The sequence below is a fragment of the Pinus tabuliformis genome, chromosome 5_2, assembly GCF_031772625.1.
Source record: "Pinus tabuliformis cultivar Carrire ecotype Pingquan chromosome 5_2, CPIR1, whole genome shotgun sequence".
In the NCBI taxonomy this organism is placed as follows: domain Eukaryota; kingdom Viridiplantae; phylum Streptophyta; class Pinopsida; order Pinales; family Pinaceae; genus Pinus; species Pinus tabuliformis.
Genome location: NC_142306.1, coordinates 1090731942 through 1090752118, shown reverse-complemented (window position 1 = coordinate 1090752118; position 20177 = coordinate 1090731942). Strand labels below are relative to the sequence as shown.

General features: G+C 39.6%; 1 pseudogene; it reads left to right on the top strand.

Moving 5' to 3' along the window:
- Positions 1-325: 325 nt before the first annotated feature.
- On the top strand, positions 326-895 carry LOC149163047 (mitotic checkpoint protein BUB3.1 pseudogene; annotated as a pseudogene).
- The last annotated feature ends 19282 nt before the right edge of the window (positions 896-20177 follow it).

The following is a 20177-nucleotide window of genomic DNA, read 5'->3' as shown; positions in this document are numbered from 1 at the left end:
GAATAGACTTGTTACGTTAGAAAACCAACTACAGAATGTTCCTTATAAAAATGTGAAGGTTGGAAGGGTTGTAGATTGGACCCGTAACTATAATGCTTGACCCAATGCGAGGAGCGGGCAAGAGAGTAGTGTTTTTTATTTTGTTTTTGAGGAGGTGGACTATGAATGCGAGCAAGTGTGTGTGTCAAGGATGTGCTCGCCAGTGTGCTATTCTTAGTCCAACATTCAAAAGTGCACGAACTCAGTTCAAGAAAGGAACGGTTGCTGAGTAAGTTCGTAGAGAAGAACCGTCGATTTAACCTCAGGAGGAGAGGGGGAGGAAATCATGGCAGCAACGTCTCCTGTTGGTGTCGACTTGAGACGGAAGCTCACGAATCCTCACACTAACGGCATTTCTAACTTGAGATTTTCCAATCACAGTGACCATTTTCTCATCTCCTCATGGGACAAAAAGGTGCGATTATATGATGCAAGTGTGAATTCGTTAAAGGGTCAATTCGTACACAGAGGTCCGGTTTTAGATTGTTGTTTTCACGACGATGCATCGGGTTTCAGTGGAAGTGCTAACAACACTATGAGAAGGTATGATTTGAGCACCAGGAAGGAGGATATATTGGGAAGGCAGGAAGCTCCTATTTTTTGTGTTGAGTATTCATATGCATCAAAGAAAGAATGCGTAGCGGGAACATGTGTGGACCGAGAACGAGCTGAACAAGCAGTTCTAGCAACAGCAACAAAGAACCTTGGGAAGAAAGTTTGTGTGTGGATGAAGAACGACAGGAAGTTTCTGAAGGCTTCAAGGACAATTTTATTGGGGAACTGGGATTTTGGTTCACCCCAGAATCTCGTCACTCTGCATTTCGCTTGTTTGACTTTTCAAGATTTGATCTTATAGTGGTGATCTCAACTTCAAGTCCTTCACAATATTGTTTTCTTTGTTAAATTTCTCAGTTATATCTTATTCATCATGATCCATGTTTCTACACTCCTACAACTTATTCTCAAGACTGTTAATCTCTTTCAAAGAAGAAGCAAGTTTTCTTCTAAGAGTAAACACTTCCTCTAACCTATATTCATATGAATTAGTAACTTCATCTCATATAATAAGGGTTTCTTCATGATCATTCTCATCATATAAAAAACCATACTTTCCTTTAGATTCATTTAATGTCTTAGGAACAAAATTACTTGTTGGTTTACATGATGAGAAATTTTCCTTTACTTGTTTTCTTTCTCCTTCATGAATGGCCTATAGATGATCTCATACTTATTTTGTGGTTTTACAATGCATGACTTTCTCTAGAACTTTATTATTCATACCTTCTAGTTTGACTTGTTCTTCTACTAATGGAACTTTATTTATGAATGCATATATTGCCACGACATCAGATACAACGCTGTCACTACTTTCCTGGCATGGACTTTTCCTTTGTGTTTCCTTCTTCTTGTGCTTCCTTCCCATTATCTGTGATCTACTCTCAAGTGGTTAAGTTGTTTCTAGTGAGACCTAATTGTTGGAGAGGTAAATCCCCTCTATGGATAGAGGCGATCCCTACTAGCCCAGAATGGGTCTAGCAACAATCAGTCAATGCTACGATGCAAGTTCCTAATGGCAAATAAAAGATAGGCAATGAACACCTACTTGGATTCCAACGCTATTGTTTGATGAAGAGATGTCATTCTCGCTCCTTCGCTTTGGCCGGTCACGATCTTCCACGATCCCCGTAGATAGATACCTACACACACGAAGAGAAACACAAACACAAGCGTGAAATCTAATAAATGCAATTATACATCAGTCAGAAAGGATGTAATTCACATTAACCATTACAAAGACAAATGAGAATTGAACCATAACAGTAGTCATCTATTATTAATCAATAACAGAGAAAGGTAGAACCAAGTTCTGACGTTGAGTCCTTCTCAAGAGGGTCCAGCCAGCAAGTCTCTTAAGCATTCACCCTTGGAGGTAGATCTCCCAAGACAAAAACTCTCTCTCACACAAGCAATACTCACAACCTTCCTTAAGCTCTCTAGCAAATCCACACTTGTCACACCAACTACCTACTAGGAGAAGCACTCTAAGCACTATGAATTCCACACTATCCAAACTATCAAAAACTAGCTGCTCATGGCAATGGTGGAGACTTAAATAGGAGAAAGAGTCTCCATGAATGGTGGGAGGATGAGATTATCTCCAAGGAAGGTGGCTCAAATGACGAAACAAACATGCCAGAGAAGCGAGGGCGACATTTACAAGACCAACAACCAAGTTTGGAGTCATCTGGAAGGCCGGCTGTTAGAACAAACTCACCCAAACTGGATCAGCGCGGGTGCATAACTGGACTGGAGCGCTGAAATCGCATCTTAATAACGGAGCAGGCTGTGTCAGCGCGACTTAATACAAACATAGGATGCACTGGCTCATGAAATTCGACCCGCGTGGAAAACCCGTGTGCTTCCGCCCTGGCAGCGCATCAATTGCACTATCAGCCACCAGTCAGCACGGTTATTTTAATAACAGTCGCGCTGATGAAATAAACTTTGGCAAAGTGGGTCATTTGGCCAGTTTAGAGAGCATGAGCATGGTTATTTTGAATTCATGACACAGTAGGGAGACTGACAGGGAGACAGTGACAAATTACTGCGTAACAGATGCCCCCTAAAGCATGAAGCCCGAGAGAGTGGGAGGGATGAAATGCTTTACAAAACTCGCTGAACTGGAACACCACCAGGAAGAACCTGCACGTATGTACAACTGATATCTCGATTACATGTAGTCTAGGCATGGGCGCAACCATCCAAAAGACATACGAAAAGGTCCGTGGTATGGACGCAACCACCCAGCTGAAAAGACCATGATGATAAGAAGGTATGGTCGCAGCCATCCAAAAGACTCAGGTATGGGCGCAACCATCCATCAATGAGTCATGTAATAACAATCCACAAAATCGCAGCCTGGGTCACAACAGACAAAAACTAGGGTCTTGCGCTCCATCCCAACCTGAACAAAGTACACGTCCAAGCATGTGAATACATGAGCTGAATTCGAACATGCATGAACATCGTCTGATTACCAGCCAATAATGAAAACTGTTAACAGACGCGAGAGGTACCACCAATAATGACAATGGTCCTCAAGGTACTTATAGGTACAATCTGTGGCGTGTGAATCAATGAGCTGGTGTCGAACACCCGCAGAATCATCCGATCGGAGGCCAATGATGAAAACCTTACGTCGAACACGAAGAACCTGCCATTGAGGCATGCAGGCTCTAAGGCACCTGAAGGGAGTCTCTAGGTCACTTTCCTGGGTAATGAGCTGAAGTCGACAGGAAGTAATCTTGATCGAAGGTGGGGCATGATGTGTCCCACATCATCGACACGAGATAGAGAAGGATAAAATATTTTGTGTGAGACATCAGAGGGAGGTGGTAAGTTTGCAGAGGTCAACTTCTCTTGAACACATCGACGGCACGACAGCAGATTTGGCAGTATCTAACATCAAATGAGCAGAGGTCATGGTGACAAGACAATGAGCAGATGAGAGGTCAAATAGGATAACCCAAACCCATGGAGGCTAGTGTAAAACAAGATGAGAAATCCCCACCCAGACACGAATGCAGATGAGTGCCATGTTCAAGAGCAACATATTGCCGACACGACCATTATTACAGTTTTATTTTCCCCACCATTTCTGGCAGGTACCCCGATTATTTTTGGGTGACAAGCTTGACGGGGATAGCATATGCTTGGGAAGGCGTCATTTCGACGGTGTCCGATGTCATTAAGTTTTAACGAGTCTGACAAAGGAAGAACTCGGCGTCTTTTCCTGTTTAGAGAGTCTGAAAAGAAAGCGGAAAAGAAAACTCCAGGGGGGTCCTTTTTCGTAAAGTTGTGTCTCTCGAGCCCGAAAAAGTATAAAACAATGCTCGAAAGAACCGCCCGACGAGTATGATCGAGGAGTACTTTTCGTGAATAGTGACTTTGACCCGAAAAAGTAAAAAAGCGGTCAGAAGTATGTCGTTTTGGAACCGATAACGAGTGCGAAATGACAAACACCCAGCAATCTTTTTAAATTAAACGGTCGAAAAAAGAGCTTTAAAAGCGACCGCCTCTCATTTCTTTAACGAGTCGAGAGGGGGACTCGACAATCCTTTCATCTTTAGACGGTCAGAAAAGAGCTGAAAGTAGACCTCCATTTTTATTCTCTTTAACGAGTCAAAAAGGGAAAAATACTCGGAAATCTTTTCACATTTTACGAGTCAGAAAAGAGCTTAAAGATGACTCGTCCTAGAGGAACGAGTGGTACAAAAGGTAGCAACTGGTTCCAGCAATGGTGGAACTGCTCAAACATATAATGGTCAAGAGCCTGGCTAATAAAACCACTCATCGCTGCGGTTCCTCAGAAAGGATAAACAACCAAGTGAGAGCATATGATCGGTCAAAGAGATGGTAGCGATGGAATGAAACAACCAAGGCTCATCTAGTAGAATTCAACGGATAAAAATGGCAATCACAAGATGTAAATCGGGTATGGGTTCATTTTTACACAAGTTTGAACCATGGAGAACTCTGCTTGGATTCGGTTTCATGTTTACACAAGCTTGAAACGAAAAACTATGCTTGTTATAAGTTCGCATGCCCCCAGCATAATAACGCAAATCGAGGTACATGCCCCCGAAGCTTCATTGCATTCAACAAAGTGGATGGAATGAAGGTTCACTCTCGAGATCGAATGAAAGACTCGACTTGTATTTTACGAGATCTTAATCAAAAGACTCGATTTGGAAAGGGAGGTGTTTCATTTTTTAATATCCCTTGTTTCATTTTTTTAATGAGCTTGACACAAGATCAGGAACTATGATCGGGACACTTTGTTTCATTTTTTAACGAGCTTGACACAAGACAAGGAACTGTGCTCCAACCAGACCCAATTTCATTTTTTAGGGAGCTTGACATAGGAAAGTGAACTATGCTCTGACCGAACTTCATCATAATGAACACGAAGTCGGGGCTTCCAAGATTGCTTCTCCTGATGGAAGGGAAACATCTTGGAAGTCAGGGCCCAATGTCCCCAGGACACTATGCACGATGGTGGCATCACTGGATCCATGCATGGGATAGGTGGCCACGTAGTTGATCTATGGTGGGGTAGATGCAACTGGTGGATAAAGACTAGGAGGGGACGACAACTGCGCAGGAGGCATTGGGGGACTAACGAACGACAATTGATCGATAGTCATGATTCTTCCATCGTGCGGAAATCAAACCACACAGAAAAACGAAGAAACGAGGGCCCCCATGGCATAAACATAGCCGCGACCAAGGAGAAGACTAAAGTCTAAAACACCTTCGGTAACCAAGACGTCTATATAGACGGTTTTTCCCCCCAAAGTAATAGGGAACTTCGGGAGAACTCCTAGAGATGGACAGGCTCCGCCGTCGAAGGCCAACAAGTTCTGAGTGACTGGCCCAAGCTGCGGGGAACCTAAGGCTTGCCAAGTAGTGTAGGGCATAAGACTGACAGACACCCCTTCATCCAAAACAGTTGCAGGTACTGCCGTAGCACAGGCATGTACTGTGATCTGGAAAGGCATATGGGATGGAAGGCGACCGACTATCAGGCGATTCCAATCAAGGGAAGCAACCAAACTACTTGGTGGGGGAATCGTATGATTTCCCCCATGTGCTAAAGGAACCGAAGGAGAACCTTCGGGAGCAGCTGGGTTAGGAGAGTCATTTTAGGACTCAGGAGAATCTGAAGAGACGAGAAGAACATGGGTATGATTCTCTTCCGAAACAGAGTGAGCGAGTGGCGGACTCGAGTCGACACTCTTTCCGACCAATGGTTGGTCTGGAACAGGCTGGACATAGCCAGGTTCGGGAAGAGAAGAATGTGAACCAATCTCATTGTCGGGAGGCGGATGATCTGCAGCTGTAGAAAGACATTGATATCCAACGGGGAGTTGGGGTGAAGGAGTTGTAGGACTTTCCAAGACAACAGAGGCTTTATCCATTAGCGGACAAAGGTGAAGGGGATGATTGCATTCACAAAGTCTACAGGGGATTCGAATCTTCCCTTTCTCCTTAGCTTTGTGAGTCGATAGGGGAACATTGCCGTGAGCCTCAGTGGACGATGAGGGGCGGGCCGGATCGCGAGACCATACTTCTAGTACCCTGGGAATGCTAGGACAATCGCAAAGAAGCTGGTCCTCCTTGCATAATCGACAAGGAAACTTAACCTTCCGCGGAGGATCGGAAGGGGGCCCGACTTCAAGTGTACTAGGAGTAAGAGCTGTACTTCTAGCCTCTCCCTTGGGAGCCTTCTTCTTCTTCGTCTTCTTCTTCTTCTTCTTAGCCACCTAGTTATTCAAATCGAGACTTTCACCAGGTGAAGTACAAGAAGAAGACGTAGAAGTAGGCGTCAAAGGGGAGAGATCCACCTTAGGATCAACATGATGTTGTTCAGGTGGAGGGACTGATGGACTAGCAGCCGATACGACAGGGACCAAAGAGGTTGAAAACAACCAAACATGCAACCCGATAGTTAACCCCGGAAGGGATAACGTTGCCATATAAGGAGCACCAACATTCCTGAGAGGAGGGAAATGACCAGGATTCCCGTCAGGAGGGGAACTTGGGTTGGTGAACCCCGGAAAAGTTTCCATGGAAAACAAAAAGAAGCCTACTCAAGCTAACGCACACAAGATCTAACCAGGTAATGTTAATCGTAGCCAAATAAATTTTAAGACGTAAAGACACAACTTGACCTTTTCATGTTTTAAGAGTCGAGAAAAGGATGAAAAGATGACTCTAGTCTCCTTCGAATGTTTAATGAGCACGAAGTGACAAGACACTCACTGGCACCTTTTCTTTTAAGGAGTCCGAAAAGGATCAAAAGTGACTACTCTGGAGACTCTAGGCAAAGGGTTTACCAAGCAATCCGTAAAACTGCTTATACACCTTGGCAATCGTATGAGAACCAAGGACTTTCTGTATTGTAGTCAATCTTCCTGAATGCTGTGTTCGGTGCGTTACTGTTCGCAAGGCGGCAGACTCGGCTTCCTATGGATCAAGGATAAAAACCTAGTGGGGTCTCCCTATATACGCGATGGTAGGTGGGAGCACAATCCGTGCTAGACCACTATCGGGTCACAGAAGGAGGAATCACCCAACCGTAATGTGAAACAATAGTGACTATGTTTAAAGACGCTGGAACACGTCTCTAGCCTAGACCTCTAGATGTTTGCGTTAAGTTCCAATGCGTTTTTAGGTTTATTCAGTTTATTTTATGGTTGATCTTGAATTAGGTTTCGGTTTTCAGGCCCTACCGTATGAAAACTCTCGCAATTCCCTAAATGCAAGCTATAATGAATGAAGTATCCTTTTCTTCGATGAACACCTACCTATGGGAGGGTAGAAATATCATTCCCAAACCAAGACAAGCGAATGCAAACACTAAGAAACACAATGCATCAATACACTAATCTCACGATGCATCGATACTACTAATGAAAGATTTAAATTTTTCTTTTCAATTTCTCAAACATGAAAATTCGTAATGCAAATTCACTTTCACTTTCGTATGCTAAATGAATGCATTTTTTTTTTGTGAATTCAAGAAGACAAACAAGCAAGTGCGAACTGATCGATCCAAACAATTGTGATCTATGCTTGGTAGTGAATAAATCGAATCAACATAAGAAAGTGGTTCAATAATTGACACTAAAAATCAACCAGCAACAAGCAGTGAAAAAGCCTCAAGCAAATCAATAAGAGGGTTGTGGATGAACCTTGAATAGGCAAGTAACCCAAGCAAATGGTTTCTCGATGAAACTTCTAAAGGGCTAGGTCACATGGTCTAAAGAACACAAGGCTCACTCGAATGAAATTAAAGAGAGAGTGCCCCTAACCAAAAGTAATCAAAACAAGCTAGTTGAGGGACAAGAAACAACAGTGGATAAGAAAGATTGATGAATTCAGGAGATAAAGTTATAAAAACAACTTTTCAGGAATCAGCACAAGTTACACACTGAGAACCCGAGATGATCACAATGTCAGCGCAATTTTTACATAGACCACCCGCGCTGATCCGATTTCAGGAGTCATCGCAGGAATTAAGCTAGCAACCCAAGGTCAGCGCAGGTAAAAAGCATACCAAGTGGCGCTGACATCGTGACTGTACACGTCTTTTCCGCGCTGATCCAATTTCCAGGATCGTCGCGACTATTAGGCGTAATTACGCGATGACCACGAAGTCAAAGAAACAACTATGGGCCCTCAGCGCGACTGTTTTGACATAAACCGCGTTGAGGCCAAAAAACAGGCAGAATCAAGCCAAAAGCTCCTAAACCAAGGCAATAACTCTTTAAACAATTTAGACACCTCCCAGACTGAACCAGGAAGTCTAAAAGTAGAGAACTAATCCCCAATCTTTGGAAAGAGAGTAATAATCAAACTCAAAAACAAGAATGAACAAAAAGAGGCAAAGGCCAGGTCCCCAGCGGAGTCGCCAAATTGTTAGAGAGGTAAATCCCCTCTACGGATAGAGGCGATCCCTACTAGCCCAGAATGGGTCTAGAAACAATCAGTCAATGCTACTATGCAAGTTCCTAATTTCAAATAAAAGATAGGCAATGAAAACCTATTTGGATTCCAACACTATTGTTTGATGAAGAGATGTCGTTCTCGCTCCTTCGCTTTGGCCGGTCACGATCTTCCATGATCCCCGTAGATAGATACCTGCACACACGAAGAGAAACACAAACACAAGTGTGAAATCTAATAAATGCAATTATACATCAGTCAGAAAGGATGTAATTCACATTAACCATTACAAAGACAAATGGGAATGGAACCATAACAGTAGTCATCTATTATTAATCAATAACAGAGAAAGGTAGAACCAAGTTCTGACGTTGAGTCCTTCTCAAGAGGGTCCAGCCAGCAAGTCTCTTAAGCATTCACCCTTGGAGGTAGATCTCCCAAGACAAAAGCTCTCTCTCACACAAGTAATACTCACAACCTTCCTTAAGCTCTCTAGCAAATCCACACTTGTCACACCAACTACCTACTAGGAGCAGCACTCTAAGCACTATGAATTCCACACTATCCAAACTATCAAAAACTAGCTGCTCATGGCAATGGTGGAGACTGAAATAGGAGAAAGAGTCTCCATGAATGGTGGGAGGATGAGCTTATCTCCAAGGAAGGTGGCTCAAATGACGAAACAAACATGCTAGAGAAGGGGGGGCGACATTTACAAGACCAACAACCAGGTCTGGAGTCATCTGGAAGGCCGGCTGTTAGAACAAACTCGCCCAAACTGGATCAGCGTGGGTGCATAACTGGACTGGAGCATTGACATCGCATCTTAATAACGGAGCAGGCTGTGTCAGCGCAACTTAATACAAACATAGGATGCGCTGGCTCATGAAATTTGACCAGCGCGGAAAACTCGTGTGCTTCCGCGCTGGCAGCGCATCAGTTGCACTATCAGCCGCCAGTCAGCGCGGTTATTTTAATAACAGTCACGCTGATGAAATAAACTTTGGCAAAGTGTGTCATTTGGCCAGTTTAGAGAGCATGAGCATGGTTATTTTGAATTCATGACACAGTAGGGAGACTGACAGGGAGAGAGTGACAAATTACTGCATAACACTAATTTGATACCAACTGTTAGAATATTGAAGGGGGGGGAGTGTGGGGTGGTCGTGAATTAATATTTCGTTCGAAAATTAAACTTCACTTCATTTACAAATTCATTTTTAGTTATCTTTAAATCATTACTTCATTTAGTTGTTCATAGTGTTACCTATAGATTATTGAATAAATCATGAGAAACATTCAAAATGAAACATGTGAAACATAAATCACATAACACATCAACCACACATGAACACTGAGATTTTAGGTGGAAACCCAATGTGGGAGAAAACCACCACTACTATCATTTTGTCTTCTTCTTTTATTATAAATATATTCTTCATTACATCTTTGTCTTGTACTAGCACAAACTCTTACTAGCACATAGACTCCTACCTGCAAGAGGTTCCAACCTCCAATCATTCTCCAATGCCCGTTGGAAGGGAGATATAACCCGCTAATCTCATTTACAAACTCCTACCGGAAGGAAGCACCTACCCCCTCACTGAAGTTTACCAGCTACCACTAGAAGGAGGCATCGACTCCCTCACTGAAGGATCCAACATCCAGCAGCTTTGTGGACCATGTTTCATAATTTTCATTCTTGATCCACCTATCTCAAATAATCATCAAAACTTGTAGGCCACCTTTCATCTATTTTCAAACTCAACCCACACCCTAAAATAATCTCAAATCAATACCAAAATGAATATCAAAATTAATCGTTGAAACACTAGAAATTGAATCAACGAGTCACTAAATTAACTAAATCACCAAAGCACTGAAAATAAACACAACCATTGAATACCAATAGAAGAAAACCAGTCACTGTAACCATATCACTATGTTGAAGCCCCTAAAATTGGGTCTACAACAAGGGGGATACCCGCCCGGTCCGGACCTTGGTTGGCAGCTCCTTTTCCGTTTGGTATAGCGGGTCCAAATGGGGATATGGGACCAGTTTCCCAATTTCAGTGTGTGTGTGAGAAAGATGAATATTTCTGTTTCTAACAGTTTCTAAATGGAATACTTCTAATCTAATTCTAATCTAATAATAAGGAAATTATTATTCTAATGACAAAAATATGTAAATCTACACTAACCCGGGGTGTAATTTTTCTTCTATGCGATCTAAAATGATTTCAAACAACAACTGGTAATAAAGATCATTCAACTGTCATGAGAAAAGAATTCAGTATAGATGAACCACTTCGTATAAAAAGTTAGACGAAAAAATTGCGCAAAACATATCGCATAATGAGCTATTCATACACTAAGCATAAATAAATAGCTATCACCGTACAAAAGTGCCAAATGATAACTCAGGCATTCATACATTAATATATAAATAACTGAACTGGAAATCATGTTAACACAAGGCAGAAATAGTTAAGAGATAGAAATACCATTTATAACTAGTCCTACTCATGAGCTTCAAATGATAACGATTTATCTCTCCTTGATCAAATATCCACTAAGAGTACAAAAGTGCAACATCAGTAGCAGATATTAAATGTAAACATCAATAAATCATGTTCCATTCATCCATCAAAACCTCCTCAGAGTGTACAGAAGTGCATGTTCTGGGGATAAGTTTTTGATAAATTTCAGGACCCTTCTCTAAATGCATGAGAAGGGTTTAAATACTACTAACTAAATCTAAAAATAAATTATTACAAAAATGTAGGATGCGGTTTAAATGACCGTCCTCTTTTCAGGAAAAAATAAAAATAATAAAGCTAAAATTAAATCTAACATTAAACTACTTCTGTATCTGGTCCTTGAAATCACACGCATGCAGCATCTGTTTGAGAAGAGTCGGCTGGATGACTTCCACTTTTAGCTGAGCTGAGAAAACAGAATCGAGAAGAGCTGGCACCATTTTTTTGGCCGAATTGACGATACACTTAACAGTCATCCACTGGCTATGTGGCTTTACCAAGTATTCCCAGTAATAATCCCAGTTCAACCTGGTTAACCCATGGATTGCTTTTGTCTTTTCTTGAGCTCTCTGTTTCCAATCTGTCTCTAGTTGTTGTGTGTTAGGTAAATATCCTGGAGTGGTCTCTGTGATCAAATTTTCCCTATGCAAATTTTCATTTACACAATCAATAATACTGCTTGCTGCCGTGGCTGCTCCTTCTGCTGCTTGTTCTGCCTCCCTGATTTGCTCGTCCCATTTGCTAAAGAGCATTTCTTTGTGGTTTTCGTTGATCCTTGGTGCACCTTCTCTTTTTCCCTCGTATTTTTCTTGCCAAGCCAAGTATTCAGTCACCTGTTTATCAGTTAGATCATATTCACTTCGTAAATCTACCACTTGATTAGTGATCTTATCACTTATTTCACAATAATAGCTCCATTGTGATATCTTTTGGCCCAACGCTTCTCACTGCTATAGTAGTTGTTCATTCAAGGAAATGGCCTCCCTGATAAATTCTGTAATTTTAGGATTGTCCTTGTGCATCTCCTGTAAATCATATAACTGCTTTCCTTTCTCATCCAAACTTTTCTAATATCCTTTCTGCATTTGCTGGAAGTCCTGCTGCAACCTCTCAAGCTGTTTTTGTGCTTCATTGTTGGCATTAGCTTGTTGCAACTGTTGTTGCAATACTTTTATCTGGTCTTCCCTTTCTTTTAGCGATTGTTGTACCTCAGATGCTTTATCAATAGTCGCAGAGGTGTATGCTCCTGTGATCTGAGATAGTTTGGTGAGATTCTCAGTAGGATTGCTAGTGGGATCTTGCGTCTTGAGGGAGCACGTTTTCCAATTTCCTTTTCTTCCTCTGTCTTATTACTACTGCTTTGTGTTGTGGGCTATAAAACACATCAAGGGGCGGAATTTCTTCTATTTTGAGCATAATCGCAGAGGATGGGGCAATAGGAATATGCTCCATATCTCAGACATCGCTGACTGTTCTTGTGACTACTTCTTTTTCTACCTGTGTGTTGCTCACAGGTGTTTTTATGGTTTGTCCTTCAAGATTGATCAAGTCTTTGAAGGTTTCCCATTCTTTGTCTAGTTCAGTTATGACTGGAAGTGCTTGAATGATGAGAGGAGGAGGATCTCTTTGCGGGGAGGCAATAACCTGTTGGTGTAGAAGTTCCATTGATTGGGCAGTATCCTTTACCGACCCTTCGCTCTTATCTTGTTCATTTCCGGATCTTTTAGAATGTTTAGACATTTCTTTTTCTGACTTGGATTTAGATCCGTTAGTGCTTGAACTCCCACTAATACTAACACTTGGAGTTGGTTATCTTGCGGGTTTTATGCGTAGTTTCTCTAAAGGAATATTGGCTAACCTTCTTTCCTTGTATATTTTGAACTTTTGAAATTCTTCTGGAGAGAATTGCAATTGGGCTGCATGCAGAATTTCTTCAAGTGTGCTTTTCTATTGGAATATATCATCGAATAAATCCTTTTCTCCAGAGAACACCTTTATCTTGACTGTAGTGGTGAAATTATGGGCAACCTCATTAGGGTCAAATGGTCTTCTTGAAAATTTGAATAATTGTAGACACGTTATATTATTTACTTCTGTGAATGTGTGGCCTACATCAAAAAGCAAAAAGGCCCCACAGGCTATAGGAAACTATGGCCATATAGCCTTCTTTTTGTCCTTTAAATCTTTAGTTACACCACCTTCCCCACAGGTTTGATAGGCAATCTCTCAGGCCAAGAGTTTATCAGGGATATACAAAGGTAGGACATGAGGGGGAGCAAAACTTCCAAATACCCTGACATAAGTAAAAAATTCCTCCCTGAACCATCTCGCGATAGGGAGGATGTCTACCTCTGCTTCAGGCGAGCATCTCGAAGGTTCTTTATCATATAACATTCTGTACAAGGGCAACATAATTCCATGACAAATCTGGTAGAACTATGGAGTGAACTTAGAGTCCCATAATTCTTTGTGATAGACATGAATGGGTAGGGGGTCTTGAGTTGTCCACTTCCAACCCATAACAGGAAATTTAGAAACATAACATATCGCATCCATTACATATGAAGATAGGTAAAAAGGAGGATAAATTCTCTGAGCCATAGCTCTTTTGGATCGGTAATTGACAATGGCCGTGACTAGGTTATCAGATAAGATTTTGGCCCAATCTACAATAATGGAATTTGTGGTGGCATCTAATAATGGTAGCCATTCTGATGAAAATTTCTTGATATCTGGCATTCCGAACAATCTACAGAGCATGGCAGTAGCAAAGAAATATGGGGAGGTAAGAGAACCAGTACTGTACATATCGTGTTTATCTTTCTTCAGCAGTTCGTCCCTCCTAGACCAATCCTTGGTGGTTTCTGCCAGGTCCTAATTTTCCTTTACAAATTTCTCCATAAACTACTTGTTATAAGTTGCCTGTGGCTCCGGTAGATGATACATGAGCTTTAAATCCTGCGCAACGAATGAACCAATGAGTCCTTGACCCTGAATTTTGAACTGTCTATTTTTGATTTCCGCGCAGTCCAGTATCCATTTGACCATGTCCGTGTATGGGAGGATTTTTGGCCTTGATGCTATCCGGTGTAAGAATGAGCAGGCTAGCTCTGTAAGGGATGCTTCAGAAGAACCATTTGAGCCCGCGGTAGCAACTACTTCCATTACTTTGGGATTCTCCTCTTCGAGTAGATTATACATGCCTTCCCATGTAGCTATTCCCGTGTCTCTATTACAGGCCGTGTCTGTATATAAGGGCGCCATTTCCTTTTCTTCTAAGCTCGGGGCTTTGCTTTTCTTTCCCATTTCAACCTACGTATTGCTTTGTATCGGCCTCTGTTTTCCGTTCCTGCAATTCACAAGTGAAGTGAAAACGAATGACAGGGAAGGGTGATGGGAAAAGTTTTAAATGCCGCAGACATATCAAACATACCACCTTATGTGAAATGATTCTTTCGATAAGCATGCACCCATAATTCATTATAACTGGCAACTACCTCATTTATTAGCATTAAAGCGCATAACCAGGTGTCAGCTTAGGGAAAATACTTTTCTTGAATAACGTGCCCGAAAGATCTGCGATGAAGCAATTTTGCGATTTGCTTCGCAACATCGTAGATCGCAACATCGCAAAATCGCAAAATCATAACATCACAAAATTGATCGCTCGTGACATCGCATTATCACATTATCGTTGTATCGCTGTATCGCAATATAGCAATATCGCAAATCGCAGAAATGTTATGCATGATAGTCTTTGTTAACCTATCTTCTACGAAATACGATCTGGCGATCGACGTCATCGCATATCGACAAATTGAAGTGTTTCAGTGTGAGTTGTGATGAATGCGATGCGATATTTGTTTATTATCGGATATCGCGATCTCGCAAATGTTGGAATTGTGCTTGTATGGTGGCATCCCGCTATCTTATGTGATGCAATATTTCCGAAGGAAAGATTTTATTTTACCTTATCATAAAACTTAGCTTTTTTGGATTTTCCAAGAGGGTTTCCTAAGCTTATGATGGTAAGTTTATTCAAAAAGGAAATTTAAACACTACTTCAATTTTTTAGATTTTTAACTAAGGGTCCCCACTTATTTAGTATTAGGAATAACACTCAATAAGAAGGGGGGTTGTTGCTGGCCAAAACACACTGATGCAAGCCCTCTCAACTACACTCTATCATATACCAAATCAATACAAATATCTTGCATCAACTATATTAATAAACTCTGCCAGATGCGAAGCTAAGATCATTCTTATCAAGCCATTACATCACCTTCATGGATATTAAGGAACATCATATGTCTGCTCAATTCTTAACAATATCACAACTAATTCCTTGAACTAGATGCGATACGATATACCCTAGCTCAATAAGACATAATTGAGATACAACAACAAATAATCATTGTATTCATCACATCATAACCTCATCATGGAATTAGCAACAAAAATCTTCAAATTGACCCAACATCAAAATCCTCTAATTCATGTAGAAGCCAAGCCATAAAAAAATCATACGCAATCAAATTTCATATTGTAGCATGTGAATAGAGCTAACCCCTAGAAAATCTCTCATTATCAAGGAACTAATCTAAATATTATCATTAGCATACTCAATAAGAAATTCCCATTGTCATTCAATAGTTTCTGAATTCATATTAGGTCTACAACAAGTCCATTGTTAACTCTTCATCAAGGCAAAACATATTGGCCTTTCGTCTCCCTGGAATACGAAGCACTTCAATTCATAATAAGAACAATGAGTCTTCATTGATCCTACAACAAAGAAATATTAGCTTCACAAAACATGTTCATATCACCCAAATATGCTCCTCCTCGTGCACCCTTGTAAATGTGCACACTAAATTACTTCCATTTCTCCTCCTTTTATAGCTTCTTGAGCCCATCAATACCAAGGGTAAATGTTGTTGGTTTCTACTTACCACAGGCACTAGTACCATTGTAAAGAATTGACCAGATCAATATGACCCCACACACAAAGTTTAATAAGTAAATCACTGACAATGCCAAAATTTCAAAAAAAAGGGCACTTCCTTCAACCCTGGGATATATGGGATATATATTACAGAGGTATTATCCCCATAATATAGTTGCGTAATTATTTCAGAAAAAAACATATGCCCTAATATTCATTTGGCCCTTTATTCAATTGTCTCAAAAATAGATTTTCCTTTAGAACTCAAAGGCTTTCTCTAACCTTATATAAATATTTATATATCTCTACACCATGATACTCCATTTGCACATAAATCGGGTCATTGTAGCCCGACACATCACAAGAGTAATTTAAATAAAACCTTTGGGTTGTAAACTTTCTAAGGGGGACCCACATTTGCCATGTGAGCCAAATTCCAAATGCTCGACGCAATGTAAAGTAATGTCACAAGGGTCACTAGGCAGATATCTCTAGGCGAGACCCTCCTTTTCCATGTGAGCCCATTTGGAGAATCCTGATGTGTCAGGAAAATGGGTTTATGATATTTGTTGGGGAATAAAGTATCCGAGCGAGACCCTTAGCCCCATATGCCTGCTCCCTATAACCTAGTGTGATGGTTGATGGATGTTAACGAGAATACCAGGGAATAAAGCCTCTAGGTGGGACCCTTACCCACATATGCTCTCTCGCAATAGCCTAACATGATTTTTGATTCATGTTAACAGAACTACTAGGGAAAAAAAAGATAATGATAAATATATTGTAACTCAACATTTATACCTCTAGGGAAAATTAAAATTCTTTATGTACGAATAAGGTAAGACTAGATGAGTTGTTTAAGTATTGTTACATATTAATGGAGATTGAACTATGCTTACAGATTCAGTTAAAATGTACCAAAAATATATATTCCTAGTTCTTCTAATAAAAGTATAGTTTCACTTTATTCTTTATTAAGAAAAAATGAAAAAATTTACTCTCCTCGTGATTGTCATTGAGGAAGTAGTGAGAGATGTTACAAATCTTGAAACTTCTTCGTCTCCATATAGATATATCGGGCTTTTACGCTTAGTTGTAAAAAAAAAATATATGGTTTACATTTATGCTTGTACCTGGTGTTATTAGACTTTCAATTGGTCTGTCACTACAACACCCTCGTTGCTACTATGTATTGAATGAACAAATTTATTTTACTTGGTATACTTTCTTATGTTATTCATTTACTTTCATTAGCTCTATAGATGAATATTTGTATTTTTATTTTTATTTTATTCTCAACAACTAGTTTTAAGGACACCATTTCTTAAATGAACATCTTTCAAATATATGTATATATAGCTTACTCAACCTCATTCCTTTGTTTTTATAAAAAAGATAAAGAATGTTTCCACATTTGGCTATTTCTATATCCATATTCTTTCAATTGTATAATACATATATAGGTCTCACTCAACCAAAGTCAATTTATCATAAAGAGAAATATATGTCTATGTTTAAATATTAATTTTATTTTGTTTATATACAATTTCTTGGATTTTTTTGGTATAAGCTATACACAGTCGTATTATTTGATATACTTGAATATATAAATATTGCCTAAACCCTTCTAAACTAGTCCTTGGATGGTTAAACTCAAACTTCCACTAAGAAAGATCCTTGATGCACATAAAGTTAGATGTAAGGATTCTGGACTTATGTTTCTACATCTACTCCTCACAAATATTTTCATTTCCACCTTGAGTAGGAACTACATCGGTTAAGGTCAAGCACAAAGTTATCCTTGTACTAGCCTACTTCTAATGCTAATCATACACTTTTCCTTATTTAATAGTAATCCTAGGAAAAGGTTTGTTAATTTACTCAGGGCATTTAAGCAAACAATATCCATGTCTGAAATTAGTCACCTAATAGAAAAATATTAATGAATTATATGTTCCACTTCATAATATTTGTACATACGATTATAATATCCTCTGTAAAATAAGTTCTAAATGATCTCAAGCACAACAATTAGTTTAATTATCTGAGTATTTTCAAATACAATGAGAAAAAACACACCCCTCCCAACCAAAAGAATTGTTATAAGAACAATCACCTCTGAGCCTCTGGTTCTCCTTCTATAAGAAATCTCAATCAATTCTTTTTTTAGTCTTCCTCAGACCCTAGCACCATCTCACTAAATTAGTGTCTAAAATTCTATATATTCTTTCTGGTCAAGTTTTTCTTCTTCACTGGAACCTTGTTTCTCAGATTTCATTTCTCTCTGGAAATCCTTTTTCCTCTCCCACCTTAGACATTTCTCTTCTTTCATGATATCTCTAGTGGTTAGGAATATTCTAAGAATATGGAGGCCTAGATAGTGACAATTGTCACTTCCAAAAACTTTCCTTTCTTGGACTACCATTGATTTTTAACCAATTTCCTAACAATTGGTAGTATGCATACTCACATGATGGCTCCTCTTATATTTTGAAATAAAAATAAGTGGAATAAATAATATTTCATTCATAGAAATAGATTTAATATTTACATATATAATGAAGATGAACAACTTTAACCTTATCCCCATGAATATCATTCTAACTTAAAAGTTTGCAAGAAAATAAAACCATAAAGGCTGATAGGAATTTATTTACATCAGGAAAACTACAAAGAGATATTTTTGGTTTTGAATATTTGTGCTTCTTACCTCCTTGAAATATCGTAATTTCCCCCCTTTTTAAACCAAGTACACAAATCCTTAGACACCATGGATATAGCCAAACATAACTTTCAAAACCCACCAACCAAAAATTAACACTAGAATCATCAAATAGGGATGAACAAAGATGAGATTAGATTATGTTCTAACAAAACTAGAGCCCAACATAATATTAATAATTGGTAGAATGACCAAACTAGGACTCACATTACCACGTAAAATGTTAGGAAAAAGGAAAATTATGAAATAAATTGAGCAACTGATAGGAATTGATTGGGAGAGACGATGATTGCTCACCACTAACGATATGCAGTGTCTCCTTCAATTCCCCCTAGCCTTAACAACCCTTCACTTCTCTCATCTAATTATCAGACAATGGACCAATATTTTTGCAAACAAGAGCAAAAAATTAGACACCAATAATAGGCAGGTTAGATCCACAACCCCACTCTGGATAAAGCCTCCTTCACTCGCTTCCAGGATTATAAATCTCCCGTCCACCCTATGAAACGTTTTAATTTACATTTGTAACATTGCATGAACTTTCATGTCGGGGATGAGTTCTTCCCCCTAGCCTTTAATTCCCATCATATTAGTAGTGTGGCAGGCTCACCCCTCAAGATCCCCCCACATCTAATGAAGCCATTGTCCGGTCCCAAAATTTTTGTATTTAATTCATCCTTTTTCCCTTTGATTACTCATGATATCTAATTTACTGTCATTATTGGGCTATTATCTTCAATTAGGAGCATGACAAGGTAATTATTTATTCTTTAGTATATTCCCTTTATTTCAATACAAATTATATTGAGATTGTTATCAATGATGGTTTTTTGTGTTCTTTCAAGTCCTCAAGAATATACATGAAACTCCATTTTAATATATACAATTGATTTCTAAGTGCATCAATTTCTAGTATGCCAACACTCAGGTTAATTCCTGCACCAGCAAGGCAGTGCCTGCATCAATTTTGGGATTCAGCATCTCAGCACACTCGGGAAAACCTGAAGAAGGATTTTGTTAAAAATGATGTTTTAACACCTCCACATGAGTCAGAATGTACCTAGGTCACACATGTCAGTTTTCTAGAAAAAAATTGACAAATCAACCCCAAAATTCACACAGTTTTCAAACTACCAACTTTTTCATCCATTTTCGTGCATATGAAAGCATTTCTAAAAATTATGAAACACAAGTTTTTTTCCCAGTATAGGAAATTGATTAAGCCTCAAATGGTTTTCCCAAATTCGTCACTGTTTGGGAGATCTGAAGGGGTCTTTGAGGTAGATTTGTAAGAAATCATGTGAAACCCAAAATTATAAAAGTATCTAAATAGTTGACTTGGGGCACGATTTTTGAGGAAATGGAGTTGAATTAGAAAATTGAAGGAGAGTTGTTTGTTGAAAACATGGAAAATTAG